The sequence below is a fragment of the Ranitomeya variabilis genome, chromosome 1, assembly GCF_051348905.1.
Source record: "Ranitomeya variabilis isolate aRanVar5 chromosome 1, aRanVar5.hap1, whole genome shotgun sequence".
Classification (NCBI taxonomy): domain Eukaryota; kingdom Metazoa; phylum Chordata; class Amphibia; order Anura; family Dendrobatidae; genus Ranitomeya; species Ranitomeya variabilis.
Window position 1 is genome coordinate 832,447,411 of NC_135232.1, and position 13,982 is coordinate 832,461,392.

The window sequence follows — 13,982 nt, forward strand, 5'->3', positions numbered from 1 at the left end:
AAACTTTCTCTAGCCTGATTAAAGTGGGAAATGTGCAATAGCTTTGCATTAAGGACAAGCTTCAGAGTCTCTACTTGGTATCATCAGAAAACCGAGTTGGAGTGTCGTGCCGGAAGCTTGAATAGGTCAGCTGATGTATCTCTAAGAATTCACAGAGTTTTTTTCTCAAGGTGGTTCAGCGATTTGAATAAATGCCAACCCTTGTCTGCAAAAATCTTGACCCGTTTCCTGCAAGTTTCTGAAAGTGGTGCAAATAACGGGGATGTAGCTCAGTGGTTGAGCGCACGCTTTGCATGTGTGAGGCCCCGGGCTCAATCCCCGGCATCTCCATGGCCTGGTTTTACGTGCAAAGGACGCACTTCCTACAGGTGACTACTTTTCCTTCTCCTTATGTTGTTCCTGCAGTCACTCGGTGAAAGAATTACTTGTCAGTGCTCCATCCCACTAGGAGACTTTTGGGGATGTAGCTCAGTGGTAGAGCGCATGCTTCGCATGTATGAGGTCCTGGGTTCAACCCCCAGCATCTCCAAACTTTTCCTAATATGGCTAGAAAGCTTTAGCAAACACACTCACGCTTAGTAGTGTCGTCAAGACTCGCAAGGAATCTTTGACTCTTAAACTGGCTTCTTTGCCAGGTCACATAGCAGGACGAGGCTTTTTGCCGCGGCAGATTCTAAAGACTGCATGCAACCTGAGGCAAAGGCAACACTTTACCACCCAGTAAAATGTTTTCAATGGGAACTGGACATTCAACAAACTTTGCACAAATCAATAGCACAGGCAAATATTGGAAACTTTCTCTAGCCTGATTAAAGTGGGAAATGTGCAATAGCTTTGCATTAAGGACAAGCTTCAGAGTCTCTACTTGGTATCATCAGAAAACCGAGTTGGAGTGTCGTGCCGGAAGCTTGAATAGGTCAGCTGATGTGTCTCTAAGAATTCACAGAGTTTTTTTCTCAAGGTGGTTCAGCGATTTGAATAAATGCCAACCCTTGTCTGCAAAAATCTTGACCCGTTTCCTGCAAGTTTCTGAAAGTGTTGCAAATAACGGGGATGTAGCTCAGTGGTAGAGCGCACGCTTTGCATGTGTGAGGCCCCGGGTTCAATCCCCGTGCATCTCCATGGCCTGGGTTTACGTGCAAAGGACGCACTTCCTACAGGTGACTACTTTTCCTTCTCCTTATGTGGTTCCTGCAGTCACTCGGTGAAAGAATTACTTGTCAGTGCTCCATCCCACTAGGAGACTTTTGGGGATGTAGCTCAGTGGTAAAGCGCATGCTTCGCATGTATGAGGTCCTGGGTTCAACCCCCAGCATCTCCAAACTTTTCCTAATATGGCTAGAAAGCTTTAGCAAACACACTCACGCTTAGTAGTGTCGTCAAGACTCACAAGGAATCTTTGACGCTTAAACTGGCTTCTTTGCCAGGTCACATAGCAGGACGAGGCTTTTTGCCGCGGCAGATTCTAAAGACTGCATGCAACCTAAGGCAAGGGCAACACTTTACCACCCAGTAAAATGTTTTCAATGGGAACTGGACTTTCAACAAACTTTGCACAAATCAGTAGCACAGGCAAATATAGGAAACTTTCTCTAGCCTGATTAAAGTGGGAAATGTGCAATAGCTTTGCATTAAGGACAAGCTTCAGAGTCTCTACTTGGTATCATCAGAAAACCGAGTTGGAGTGTCGTGCCGGAAGCTTGAATTGGTCAGCTGATGTATCTCTAAGAATTCACAGAGTTTTTTTCTCAAGGTGGTTCAGCGATTTGAATAAATGCCAACCCTTGTCTGCAAAAATCTTGACCCGTTTCCTGCAAGTTTCTGAAAGTGGTGCAAATAACGGGGATGTAGCTCAGTGGTAGAGCGCACGCTTTGCATGTGTGAGGCCCCGGGTTCAATCCCCGGCATCTCCATGGCCTGGGTTTACGTGCAAAGGACGCACTTCCTACAGGTGACTACTTTTCCTTCTCCTTATGTGGTTCCTGCAGTCACTCGGTGAAAGAATTACTTGTCAGTGCTCCATCCCACTAGGAGACTTTTGGGGATGTAGCTCAGTGGTAGAGCGCATGCTTCGCATGTATGAGGTCCTGGGTTCAACCCCCAGCATCTCCAAACTTTTCCTAATATGGCTAGAAAGCTTTAGCAAACACACTCACGCTTAGTAGTGTCGTCAAGACTCGCAAGGAATCTTTGACGCTTAAACTGGCTTATTTGCCAGGTCACATAGCAGGACGAGGCTTTTTGCTGTGGCAGATTCTAAAGACTGCATGCAACCTAAGGCAAGGGCAACACTTTACCACCCAGTAAAATGTTTTCAATGGGAACTGGACTTTCAACAAACTTTGCACAAATCAATAGCACAGGCAAATATAGGAAACTTTCTCTAGCCTGATTAAAGTGGGAAATGTGCAATAGCTTTGCATTAAGGACAAGCTTCAGAGTATCTACTTGGTATCATCAGAAAACCGAGTTGGAGTGTCGTGCCGGAAGCTTGAATAGGTCAGCTGATGTATCTCTAAGAATTCACAGAGTTTTTTTCTCAAGGTGGTTCAGCGATTTGAATAAATGCCAACCCTTGTCTGCAAAAATCTTGACCCGTTTCCTGCAAGTTTCTGAAAGTGGTGCAAATAACGGGGATGTAGCTCAGTGGTAGAGCGCACGCTTTGCATGTGTGAGGCCCCAGGTTCAATCCCCGGCATCTCCATGGCCTGGGTTTACGTGCAAAGGACGCACTTCCTACAGGTGACTACTTTTCCTTCTCCTTATGTGGTTCCTGCAGTCACTCGGTGAAAGAATTACTTGTCAGTGTTCCATCCCACTAGGAGACTTTTGGGGATGTAGCTCAGTGCTAGAGCGCATGCTTCGCATGTATGAGGTCCTGGGTTCAACCCCCAGCATCTCCAAACTTTTCCTAATATGGCTAGAAAGCTTTAGCAAACACACTCACGCTTAGTAGTGTCGTCAAGACTCGCAAGGAATCTTTGACGCTTAAACTGGCTTCTTTGCCAGGTCACATAGCAGGACGAGGCTTTTTGCCGCGGCAGATTCTAAAGACTGCATGCAACCTAAGGCAAGGGCAACACTTTACCACCCAGTAAAATGTTTTCAATGGGAACTGGACTTTCAACAAATTTTGCACAAATCAATAGCACAGGCAAATATAGGAAACTTTCTCTAGCCTGATTAAAGTGGGAAATGTGCAATAGCTTTGCATTAAGGACAAGCTTCAGAGTCTCTACTTGGTATCATCAGAAAACCGAGTAGGAGTGTCGTGCCGGAAGCTTGAATAGGTCAGCTGATGTATCTCTAAGAATTCACAGAGTTTTTTTCTCAAGGTGGTTCAGCGATTTGAATAAATGCCAACCCTTGTCTGCAAAAATCTTGACCCGTTTCCTGCAAGTTTCTGAAAGTGGTGCAAATAACGGGGATGTAGCTCAGTGGTAGAGCGCACGCTTTGCATGTGTGAGTCCCCGGGCTCAATCCCCGGCATCTCCATGGCCTGGTTTTACGTGCAAAGGACGCACTTCCTACAGGTGACTACTTTTCCTTCTCCTTATGCGGTTCCTGCAGTCACTCGGTGAAAGAATTACTTGTCAGTGCTCCATCCCACTAGGAGACTTTTGGGAATGTAGCTCAGTGGTAGAGCGCATGCTTCGCATGTATGAGGTCCTGGGTTCAACCCCCAGCATCTCCAAACTTTTCCTAATATGGCTAGAAAGCTTTAGCAAACACACTCACGCTTAGTAGTGTCGTCAAGACTCGCAAGGAATCTTTGACGCTTAAACTGGCTTCTTTGCCAGGTCACATAGCAGGACGAGGCTTTCTGCCGCAGCAGATTCTAAAGACTGCATGCAACCTAAGGCAAGGGCAACACTTTACCACCCAGTAAAATGTTTTCAATGGGAACTGGACTTTCAACAAACTTTGCACAAATCAGTAGCACAGGCAAATATAGGAAACTTTCTCTAGCCTGATTAAAGTGGGAAATGTGCAATAGCTTTGCATTAAGGACAAGCTTCAGAGTCTCTACTTGGTATCATCAGAAAACCGAGTTGGAGTGTCGTGCCGGAAGCTTGAATTGGTCAGCTGATGTATCTCTAAGAATTCACAGAGTTTTTTTCTCAAGGTGGTTCAGCGATTTGAATAAATGCCAACCCTTGTCTGCAAAAATCTTGACCCGTTTCCTGCAAGTTTCTGAAAGTGGTGCAAAAAACGGGGATGTAGCTCAGTGGTAGAGCGCACGCTTTGCATGTGTGAGGCCTCGGGTTCAATCCCCGGCATCTCCATGGCCTGGGTTTACGTGCAAAGGACGCACTTCCTACAGGTGACTACTTTTCCTTCTCCTTATGTGGTTCCTGCAGTCACTCGGTGAAAGAATTACTTGTCAGTGCTCCATCCCACTAGGAGACTTTTGGGGATGTAGCTCAGTGGTAAAGCGCATGCTTCGCATGTATGAGGTCCTGGGTTCAACCCCCAGAATCTCCAAACTTTTCCTAATATGGCTAGAAAGCTTTAGCAAACACACTCACGCTTAGTAGTGTCGTCAAGACTCACAAGGAATCTTTGACGCTTAAACTGGCTTCTTTGCCAGGTCACATAGCAGGACGAGGCTTTTTGCCGCGGCAGATTCTAAAGACTGCATGCAACCTAAGGCAAGGGCAACACTTTACCACCCAGTAAAATATTTTCAATGGGAACTGGACTTTCAACAAACTTTGCACAAATCAGTAGCACAGGCAAATATAGGAAACTTTCTCTAGCCTGATTAAAGTGGGAAATGTGCAATAGCTTTGCATTAAGGACAAGCTTCAGAGTCTCTACTTGGTATCATCAGAAAACCGAGTTGGAGTGTCGTGCCGGAAGCTTGAATTGGTCAGCTGATGTATCTCTAAGAATTCACAGAGTTTTTTTCTCAAGGTGGTTCAGCGATTTGAATAAATGCCAACCCTTGTCTGCAAAAATCTTGACCCGTTTCCTGCAAGTTTCTGAAAGTGGTGCAAATAACGGGGATGTAGCTCAGTGGTAGAGCGCACGCTTTGCATGTGTGAGGCCCCAGGTTCAATCCCCGGCATCTCCATGGCCTGGGTTTACGTGCAAAGGACGCACTTCCTACAGGTGACTACTTTTCCTTCTCCTTATGTGGTTCCTGCAGTCACGTCCTTTTTGGAAGTGCATCTGAACAGCAAGGTGGATTGCTGTTGAGGGGAGATAGAGAGAGAAAAAAAAAAAAAATCTATAAATCTTCAGCACAGTGAGTGTGACCTGAGCGTAAGTGTGAACGGCGGTAAGTGTGTGACTTGTGATTCAGTGACTTTGGAATCAGGGAGTTTCCAAGGGAGAAATTGCTTCTGTTTTTTTTTTTTTGTTTTTGTTTTTTTTGGTTTAATTAATACTTTGTATTTATTTTTAATTAACGTTTCTGTGTGGTGCAATCCCCATTAGGAAATGTGCTCCACAATTGTTAATGCCATCCAGTGTACATCTTGCCACATGTATGCAGTCCTTGACCAGCCGGTCGAGGGTGCATACTGCTGTGCGAGATGTGAGCACATTGTGCATTTGGAAACCCAGATACTGGATCTAAATGTGCAGCTGGCAACACTGAGATCCATAGACAATATGGAGAGGAGTCTTCTGCTCACAGAGCAGACGCTCAATGGGATAGATGAGGAGGGGGATGGTAGGATGGAGCTGCAGGACAGTGTGGCAGTTAGCTGGGTGACAGATAGAAGGCGGGGTAGAGGGAAGAGTGCCAGGGAGGCTAGTCCTGATCTGGCACACCCCAATAAGTTTGCTAAGTTGGCAGATGAGGGGGGTGCCAGTGCAGGGGTAGCACTGCTGCAGCCAGGCATGTCCTCTGAAAGCCGGAGGAGTGACTGCTCCAGTAAGGAGGGAAAAAGGAGAGCAGGGCAGGCCAGACAGGTGCTGGTAGTGGGGGACTCAATTATTAGGGGAACAGATAGGGCAATCTGTCACAAAGACAGGGATCGTCGGACGGTGTGCTGCCTACCTGGCGCTCGAGTCCGACACATCGCTGATCGGGTGGACAGATTACTGGGAGGGGCTGGTGAGGACCCAGCGGTCATGGTGCACATTGGCACAAATGACAAAGTTAGAGGTAGGTGGAAGGTCCTTAAAGATGATTTCAGGGAATTAGGCTGCAAGCTGAAAGCAAGGACCTCCAACGTGGTATTTTCCGAAATACTGCCTGTACCACGTGCCACGCCAGAGAGGCAACGGGAGATTAGGGAGGTTAATAAGTGGCTCAAGAATTGGTGTAGGAAGGAGGGGTTTGGGTTCCTGCAGAACTGGGCCGACTTCTCAGTTGGCTACAGGCTCTACGCTAGGGACGGGCTGCACCTCAATGGGGAAGGTGCAGCTGTGCTGGGGGAGAAAATGGTTAGAAGGTTGGAGGAGTGTTTAAACTAGGGATTGGGGGGAGGGTATTCATTTTATAGGAGGGGAAGATAGTGCAGATAGAGACCTGGGCACAAATAAGGAAGTTGGGGGTGGCGGAGGCATGGGGGGTGGGGTTAGAACAGTTAGTAATTTAAGAAAGAATAGAGGTACAGAGAGTAACATCAAGTGCATGTATACTAATGCCAGAAGCCTCGCCAACAAAATGGATGAATTAGAACTAATGTTGTTGGAGCATAATTATGACATGGTGGGGATATCTGAGACGTGGCTGGATGAGAGCCATGACTGGGCTGTTAACTTGCAGGGCTATAGCCTTTTCAGAAATGACCGTACAGATAAGCGAGGGGGTGGGGTGTGTCTGTATGTAAAATCGACCTTAAAACCCATCCTGCGTGATAATATAGGTGAATCTAATGAAAATGTAGAGTCTCTGTGGGTGGAGATAAGGGGAGGGGAAAAAAAAATTAAATTACTGATAGGGGTTTGTTATAAATCTCCAAAACTAATGGAAGCAATGGAGAATATCCTCGTAAAGCAAATAGATGAAGCTGCGACTCAAGGAGAAGTCATTATTATGGGGGACTTCAACTATCCTGAAATAGATTGGGGAACAGAAACCTGCAGTTCCAGTAAAGGTAATCGGTTTTTGACAACTATGAGAGACAATTACCTTTCACAACTGGTTCAGGACCCAACAAGGAGGGGGGCACTGCTAGACCTAATATTAACCAACAGGCCAGACCGCATATCAAATATAAGGGTTGGGGGTCACTTGGGGAATAGTGATCACAAAATAATAAGTTTTCATGTAACCTTTAATAAGATGGGTAGAAGGGGGGTGACAAGGACACTAAACTTCAGGAGGGCAAATTTCCAACGGATGAGAGAAGATCTTGGTGCAATTAACTGGGACGATATCCTGAGACACAAAAATACACAAAGAAAATGGGAGACGTTTATTGGCATCCTGGATAGGACCTGTGCACAGTATATACCGTATGGGAATAAACATACTAGAAATAGGAGGAAACCAATATGGCTAAATAGAGCTGTAAGGGGCGCAATAAGGGACAAAAAGAAAGCATTTAGAGAATTAAAGGAAGTAGGTAGTGAGGAGGCATTAAATAAATACAGAAAATTAAATACATTCTGTAAAAAGCAAATCAAGGCAGCAAAGATTGAGACAGAGAGACTCATTGCCAGAGAGAGTAAAAATAATCCCAAAATATTCTTTAACTATATAAATAGTAAGAAACTAAAAAATGACAGTGTTGGCCCCCTTAAAAATAGTCTGGGTGAAATGGTGGATGAGGATGAGGAAAAAGCCAATATGCTAAATGACTTTTTTTCATCAGTATTTACAAAAGAAAATCCCATGGCAGCCAATATGACTAGTGATAATAATTCCCCATTAAATGTCACCTGCTTAACCCAGCAGGAAGTACAGCGGCGTCTAAAAATAACTAAAATTGACAAATCTCCGGGCCCGGATGGGATACACCCCCGAGTACTGCAGGAACTAAGTACAGTCATTGATAGACCATTATTTTTAATCTTTAAAGACTCCATAATAACAGGGTCTGTACCACAGGACTGGCGTATAGCAAATGTGGTGCCAATATTCAAAAAAGGGGCAAAAACTGAACTCGGTAATTATAGGCCAGTAAGTTTAACCTCTACTGTGGGTAAAATCCTGGAGGGCATTCTAAGGGATACTATACTGGAGTATCTGAAGAGGAATAACCTCATGACCCAGTATCAGCACGGGTTTACTAGGGACCGTTCATGTCAGACTAATTTGATCAGCTTCTATGAAGAGGTAAGTTCCGGACTGGACCAAGGGAACCCAGTGGACGTAGTATATATGGACTTTTCCAAAGCTTTTGATACGGTGCCACACAAAAGGTTGTTACATAAAATGAGAGTAATGGGGATAGGGGAAAATATGTGTAAGTGGGTTGAGAGCTGGCTCAGGGATAGGAAACAAAGGGTGGTTATTAATGGAGCACACTCGGACTGGGTCACGGTTAGCAGTGGGGTACCACAGGGGTCAGTATTGGGCCCTCTTCTTTTTAACATATTTATTAATGACCTTGTAGGGGGCATTCAGAGTAGAATTTCAATATTTGCAGATGACACTAAACTCTGCAGGGTAATCAATACAGGGGAGGACAATTTTATATTACAGGATGATTTATGTAAACTAGAAGCTTGGGCTGATAAATGGCAAATGAGCTTTAATGGGGATAAATGTAAGGTCATGCACTTGGGTAGAAGTAATAAGATGTATAACTATGTGCTTAATTCTAAAACTCTGGGCAAAACCGTCAATGAAAAAGACCTGGGTGTATGGGTGGATGACAAACTCATATTCAGTGGCCAGTGTCAGGCAGCTGCTACAAAGGCAAATAAAATAATGGGATGTATTAAAAGAGGCATAGATGCTCATGAGGAGAACATAATTTTACCTCTATACAAGTCACTAGTTCGACCACACTTAGAATACTGTGCACAGTTCTGGTCTCCAGTGTATAAGAAAGACATAGCTGAACTGGAGCGGGTGCAGAGAAGAGCGACCAAGGTTATTAGAGGACTGAGGGGTCTGCAATACCAAGATAGGTTATTACACTTGGGGCTATTTAGTTTGGAAAAACGAAGACTAAGGGGTGATCTTATGTTAATGTATAAATATATGAGGGGACAGTACAAAGACCTTTCTGATGATCTTTTTAATCATAGACCTGAGACAGGGACAAGGGGGCATCCTCTACGTCTGGAGGAAAGAAGGTTTAAGCATAATAACAGACGCGGATTCTTTACTGTAAGAGCAGTGAGACTATGGAACTCTCTGCCGTATGATGTTGTAATGAGTGATTCATTAATTAAATTTAAGAGGGGACTGGATACCTTTCTGAAAAAGTATAATGTTACAGGGTATATACACTAGATTCCTTGATAAGGCGTTGATCCAGGGAACTAGTCTGATTGCCGTATGTGGAGTCGGGAAGGAATTTTTTTCCCCATGGTGGAGTTACTCTTTGCCACATGGGGTTTTTTTGCCTTCCCCTGGATCAACATGTTAGGGCATGTTAGGTTAGGCTATGGGTTGAACTAGATGGACTTACAGTCTTCCTTCAACCTTAATAACTATGTAACTATGTAACTCGGTGAAAGAATTACTTGTCAGTGCTCCATCCCACTAGGAGACTTTTGGGGATGTAGCTCAGTGGTAAAGCGCATGCTTCGCATGTATGAGGTTCTGGGTTCAACCCCCAGCATCTCCAAACTTTTCCTAATATGGCTAGAAAGCTTTAGCAAACACACTCACGCTTAGTAGTGTCGTCAAGACTCACAAGGAATCTTTGACGCTTAAACTGGCTTCTTTGCCAGGTCACATAGCAGGACGAGGCTTTTTGCCGCGGCAGATTCTAAAGACTGCATGCAACCTAAGGCAAGGGCAACACTTTACCACCCAGTAAAATGTTTTCAATGGGAACTGGACTTTCAACAAACTTTGCACAAATCAGTAGCACAGGCAAATATAGGAAACTTTCTCTAGCCTGATTAAAGTGGGAAATGTGCAATAGCTTTGCATTAAGGACAAGCTTCATAGTCTCTACTTGGTATCATCAGAAAACCGAGTTGGAGTGTCATGCCGGAAGCTTGAATTGGTCAGCTGATGTATCTCTAAGAATTCACAGAGTTTTTTTCTCAAGGTGGTTCAGCGATTTGAATAAATGCCAACCCTTGTCTGCAAAAATCTTGACCCGTTTCCTGCAAGTTTCTGAAAGTGGTGCAAATAACGGGGATGTAGCTCAGTGGTAGAGCGCATGGTTTGCATGTGTGAGGCCCCGGGTTCAATCCCTGGCATCTCCATGGCCTGGGTTTACGTGCAAAGGACGCACTTCCTACAGGTGACTACTTTTCCTTCTCCTTATGTGGTTCCTGCAGTCACTCGGTGAAAGAATTACTTGTCAGTGCTCCATCCCACTAGGAGACTTTTGGGGATGTAGCTCAGTGGTAGAGCGCATGCTTCGCATGTATGAGGTCCTGGGTTCAACCCCCAGCATCTCCAAACTTTTCCTATTATGGCTAGAAAGCTTTAGCAAACACACTCACGCTTAGTAGTGTCGTCAAGACTCGCAAGGAATCTTTGACGCTTAAACTGGCTTCTTTGCCAGGTCACATAGCAGGACGAGGCTTTTTTCCGCGGCAGATTCTAAAGACTGCATGCAACTTAAGGCAAGGGCAACACTTTACCACCCAGTAAAATGTTTTCAATGGGAACTGGACTTTCAACAAACTTTGCACAAATCAATAGCACAGGCAAATATAGGAAACTTTCTCTAGCCTGATTAAAGTGGGAAATGTGCAATAGCTTTGCATTAAGGACAAGCTTCAGAGTCTCTACTTGGTATCATCAGAAAACCGAGTTGGAGTGTCGTGCCGGAAGCTTGAATTGGTCAGCTGATGTATCTCTAAGAATTCACAGAGTTTTTTTCTCAAGGTGGTTCAGCGATTTGAATAAATGCCAACCCTTGTCTGCAAAAATCTTGACCCGTTTCCTGCAAGTTTCTGAAAGTGGTGCAAATAACGGGGATGTAGCTCAGTGGTAGAGCGCACGCTTTGCATGTGTGAGGCCCCGGGTTCAATCCCCGGCATCTCCATGGCCTGGGTTTACGTGCAAAGGATGCACTTCCTACAGGTGACTACTTTTCCTTCTCCTTATGTGGTTCCTGCAGTCACTCGGTGAAAGAATTACTTGTCAGTGCTCCATCCCACTAGGAGACTTTTGGGGATGTAGCTCAGTGGTAGAGCGCATGCTTCGCATGTATGAGGTCCTGGGTTCAACCCCCAGCATCTCCAAACTTTTCCTAATATGGCTAGAAAGCTTTAGCAAACACACTCACGCTTAGTAGTGTCGTCAAGACTCGCAAGGAATCTTTGACGCTTAAACTGGCTTATTTGCCAGGTCACATAGCAGGACGAGGCTTTTTGCTGCGGCAGATTCTAAAGACTGCATGCAACCTAAGGCAAGGGCAACACTTTACCACCCAGTAAAATGTTTTCAATGGGAACTGGACTTTCAACAAACTTTGCACAAATCAATAGCACAGGCAAATATAGGAAACTTTCTCTAGCCTGATTAAAGTGGGAAATGTGCAATAGCTTTGCATTAAGGACAAGCTTCAGAGTCTCTACTTGGTATCATCAGAAAACCGAGTTGGAGTGTCGTGCCGGAAGCTTGAATAGGTCAGCTGATGTATCTCTAAGAATTCACAGAGTTTTTTTCTCAAGGTGGTTCAGCGATTTGAATAAATGCCAACCCTTGTCTGCAAAAATCTTGACCCGTTTCCTGCAAGTTTCTGAAAGTGGTGCAAATAACGGGGATGTAGCTCAGTGGTAGAGCGCACGCTTTGCATGTGTGAGGCCCCGGGTTCAATCCCCGGCATCTCCATGGCCTGGGTTTACGTGCAAAGGACGCACTTCCTACAGGTGACTACTTTTCCTTCTCCTTATGTGGTTCCTGCAGTCACTCGTTGAAAGAATTACTTGTCAGTGCTCCATCCCACTGGGAGGCTTTTGGGGATGTAGCTCAGTGGTAGAGCGCATGCTTCGCATGTATGAGGTCCTGGGTTCAACCCCCAGCATCTCCAAACTTTTCCTAATATGGCTAGAAAGCTTTAGCAAACACACTCACGCTTAGTAGTGTCGTCAAGACTCGCAAGGAATCTTTGACGCTTAAACTGGCTTATTTGCCAGGTCACATAGCAGGACGAGGCTTTTTGCTGCGGCAGATTCTAAAGACTGCATGCAACCTAAGGCAAGGGCAACACTTTACCACCCAGTAAAATGTTTTCAATGGGAACTGGACTTTCAACAAACTTTGCACAAATCAATAGCACAGGCAAATATAGGAAACTTTCTCTAGCCTGATTAAAGTGGGAAATGTGCAATAGCTTTGCATTAAGGACAAGCTTCAGAGTCTCTACTTGGTATCATCAGAAAACTGAGTTGGAGTGTCGTGCCGGAAGCTTGAATAGGTCAGCTGATGTATCTCTAAGAATTCACAGAGTTTTTTTCTCAAGGTGGTTCAGCGATTTGAATAAATGCCAACCCTTGTCTGCAAAAATCTTGACCCGTTTCCTGCAAGTTTCTGAAAGTGGTGCAAATAACGGGGATGTAGCTCAGTGGTAGAGCGCACGCTTTGCATGTGTGAGGCCCCGGGTTCAATCCCCGGCATCTCCATGGCCTGGGTTTACGTGCAAAGGATGCACTTCCTACAGGTGACTACTTTTCCTTCTCCTTATGTGGTTCCTGCAGTCACTCGGTGAAAGAATTACTTGTCAGTGCTCCATCCCACTAGGAGACTTTTGGGGATGTAGCTCAGTGGTAGAGCGCATGCTTCGCATGTATGAGGTCCTGGGTTCAACCCCCAGCATCTCCAAACTTTTCCTAATATGGCTAGAAAGCTTTAGCAAACACACTCACGCTTAGTAGTGTCGTCAAGACTCGCAAGGAATCTTTGACGCTTCAACTAGCTTATTTGCCAGGTCACATAGCAGGACGAGGCTTTTTGCTGCGGCAGATTCTAAAGACTGCATGCAACCTAAGACAAGGGCAACACTTTACCACCCAGTAAAATGTTTTCAATGGGAACTGGACTTTCAACAAACTTTGCACAAATCAATAGCACAGGCAAATATAGGAAACTTTCTCTAGCCTGATTAAAGTGGGAAATGTGCAATAGCTTTGCATTAAGGACAAGCTTCAGAGTCTCTACTTGGTATCATCAGAAAACCGAGTTGGAGTGTCGTGCCGGAAGCTTGAATAGGTCAGCTGATGTATCTCTAAGAATTCACAGAGTTTTTTTCTCAAGGTGGTTCAGCGATTTGAATAAATGCCAACCCTTGTCTGCAAAAATCTTGACCCGTTTCCTGCAAGTTTCTGAAAGTGGTGCAAATAACGGGGATGTAGCTCAGTGGTAGAGCGCACGCTTTGCATGTGTGAGGCCCCGGGTTCAATCCCCGGCATCTCCATGGCCTGGGTTTACGTGCAAAGGACGCACTTCCTACAGGTGACTACTTTTCCTTCTCCTTATGTGGTTCCTGCAGTCACTCGTTGAAAGAATTACTTGTCAGTGCTCCATCCCACTGGGAGGCTTTTGGGGATGTAGCTCAGTGGTAGAGCGCATGCTTCGCATGTATGAGGTCCTGGGTTCAACCCCCAGCATCTCCAAACTTTTCCTAATATGGCTAGAAAGCTTTAGCAAACACACTCACGCTTAGTAGTGTCGTCAAGACTCGCAAGGAATCTTTGACGCTTAAACTGGCTTATTTGCCAGGTCACATAGCAGGACGAGGCTTTTTGCTGCGGCAGATTCTAAAGACTGCATGCAACCTAAGGCAAGGGCAACACTTTACCACCCAGTAAAATGTTTTCAATGGGAACTGGACTTTCAACAAACTTTGCACAAATCAATAGCACAGGCAAATATAGGAAACTTTCTCTAGCCTGATTAAAGTGGGAAATGTGCAATAGCTTTGCATTAAGGACAAGCT

At 45.1% G+C, this 13,982-nt stretch overlaps 21 non-coding genes across 21 annotated transcripts; all 21 read left to right on the forward strand.

Moving 5' to 3' along the window:
• The first annotated feature begins 457 nt into the window (after positions 1-457).
• TRNAA-CGC (transfer RNA alanine (anticodon CGC)) lies at positions 458-529 on the forward strand. Its single transcript has one exon. It is a non-coding gene; the product is annotated as a tRNA-Ala (tRNA).
• A 520-nt stretch (positions 530-1,049) lies between these two features.
• Positions 1,050-1,122, forward strand: TRNAA-UGC (transfer RNA alanine (anticodon UGC)). The gene has a single exon. It is a non-coding gene; the product is annotated as a tRNA-Ala (tRNA).
• A 127-nt stretch (positions 1,123-1,249) lies between these two features.
• Positions 1,250-1,321, forward strand: TRNAA-CGC (transfer RNA alanine (anticodon CGC)). The gene has a single exon. It is a non-coding gene; the product is annotated as a tRNA-Ala (tRNA).
• Positions 1,322-1,841: 520 nt separating this feature from the next.
• On the forward strand, positions 1,842-1,913 carry TRNAA-UGC (transfer RNA alanine (anticodon UGC)). Its single transcript has one exon. It is a non-coding gene; the product is annotated as a tRNA-Ala (tRNA).
• A 127-nt stretch (positions 1,914-2,040) lies between these two features.
• On the forward strand, positions 2,041-2,112 carry TRNAA-CGC (transfer RNA alanine (anticodon CGC)). The gene has a single exon. It is a non-coding gene; the product is annotated as a tRNA-Ala (tRNA).
• A 520-nt stretch (positions 2,113-2,632) lies between these two features.
• Positions 2,633-2,704, forward strand: TRNAA-UGC (transfer RNA alanine (anticodon UGC)). Its single transcript has one exon. It is a non-coding gene; the product is annotated as a tRNA-Ala (tRNA).
• A 127-nt stretch (positions 2,705-2,831) lies between these two features.
• Positions 2,832-2,903, forward strand: TRNAA-CGC (transfer RNA alanine (anticodon CGC)). Its single transcript has one exon. It is a non-coding gene; the product is annotated as a tRNA-Ala (tRNA).
• A 719-nt stretch (positions 2,904-3,622) lies between these two features.
• TRNAA-CGC (transfer RNA alanine (anticodon CGC)) lies at positions 3,623-3,694 on the forward strand. Its single transcript has one exon. It is a non-coding gene; the product is annotated as a tRNA-Ala (tRNA).
• Positions 3,695-4,214: 520 nt separating this feature from the next.
• TRNAA-UGC (transfer RNA alanine (anticodon UGC)) lies at positions 4,215-4,286 on the forward strand. The gene has a single exon. It is a non-coding gene; the product is annotated as a tRNA-Ala (tRNA).
• Positions 4,287-4,413: 127 nt separating this feature from the next.
• On the forward strand, positions 4,414-4,485 carry TRNAA-CGC (transfer RNA alanine (anticodon CGC)). The gene has a single exon. It is a non-coding gene; the product is annotated as a tRNA-Ala (tRNA).
• Positions 4,486-5,005: 520 nt separating this feature from the next.
• Positions 5,006-5,077, forward strand: TRNAA-UGC (transfer RNA alanine (anticodon UGC)). The gene has a single exon. It is a non-coding gene; the product is annotated as a tRNA-Ala (tRNA).
• Positions 5,078-9,632: 4,555 nt separating this feature from the next.
• Positions 9,633-9,704, forward strand: TRNAA-CGC (transfer RNA alanine (anticodon CGC)). The gene has a single exon. It is a non-coding gene; the product is annotated as a tRNA-Ala (tRNA).
• Positions 9,705-10,423: 719 nt separating this feature from the next.
• Positions 10,424-10,495, forward strand: TRNAA-CGC (transfer RNA alanine (anticodon CGC)). Its single transcript has one exon. It is a non-coding gene; the product is annotated as a tRNA-Ala (tRNA).
• A 520-nt stretch (positions 10,496-11,015) lies between these two features.
• On the forward strand, positions 11,016-11,087 carry TRNAA-UGC (transfer RNA alanine (anticodon UGC)). Its single transcript has one exon. It is a non-coding gene; the product is annotated as a tRNA-Ala (tRNA).
• Positions 11,088-11,214: 127 nt separating this feature from the next.
• Positions 11,215-11,286, forward strand: TRNAA-CGC (transfer RNA alanine (anticodon CGC)). Its single transcript has one exon. It is a non-coding gene; the product is annotated as a tRNA-Ala (tRNA).
• A 520-nt stretch (positions 11,287-11,806) lies between these two features.
• TRNAA-UGC (transfer RNA alanine (anticodon UGC)) lies at positions 11,807-11,878 on the forward strand. Its single transcript has one exon. It is a non-coding gene; the product is annotated as a tRNA-Ala (tRNA).
• Positions 11,879-12,005: 127 nt separating this feature from the next.
• TRNAA-CGC (transfer RNA alanine (anticodon CGC)) lies at positions 12,006-12,077 on the forward strand. Its single transcript has one exon. It is a non-coding gene; the product is annotated as a tRNA-Ala (tRNA).
• A 520-nt stretch (positions 12,078-12,597) lies between these two features.
• On the forward strand, positions 12,598-12,669 carry TRNAA-UGC (transfer RNA alanine (anticodon UGC)). The gene has a single exon. It is a non-coding gene; the product is annotated as a tRNA-Ala (tRNA).
• Positions 12,670-12,796: 127 nt separating this feature from the next.
• Positions 12,797-12,868, forward strand: TRNAA-CGC (transfer RNA alanine (anticodon CGC)). Its single transcript has one exon. It is a non-coding gene; the product is annotated as a tRNA-Ala (tRNA).
• A 520-nt stretch (positions 12,869-13,388) lies between these two features.
• On the forward strand, positions 13,389-13,460 carry TRNAA-UGC (transfer RNA alanine (anticodon UGC)). Its single transcript has one exon. It is a non-coding gene; the product is annotated as a tRNA-Ala (tRNA).
• Positions 13,461-13,587: 127 nt separating this feature from the next.
• TRNAA-CGC (transfer RNA alanine (anticodon CGC)) lies at positions 13,588-13,659 on the forward strand. The gene has a single exon. It is a non-coding gene; the product is annotated as a tRNA-Ala (tRNA).
• Positions 13,660-13,982: the final 323 nt, after the last annotated feature.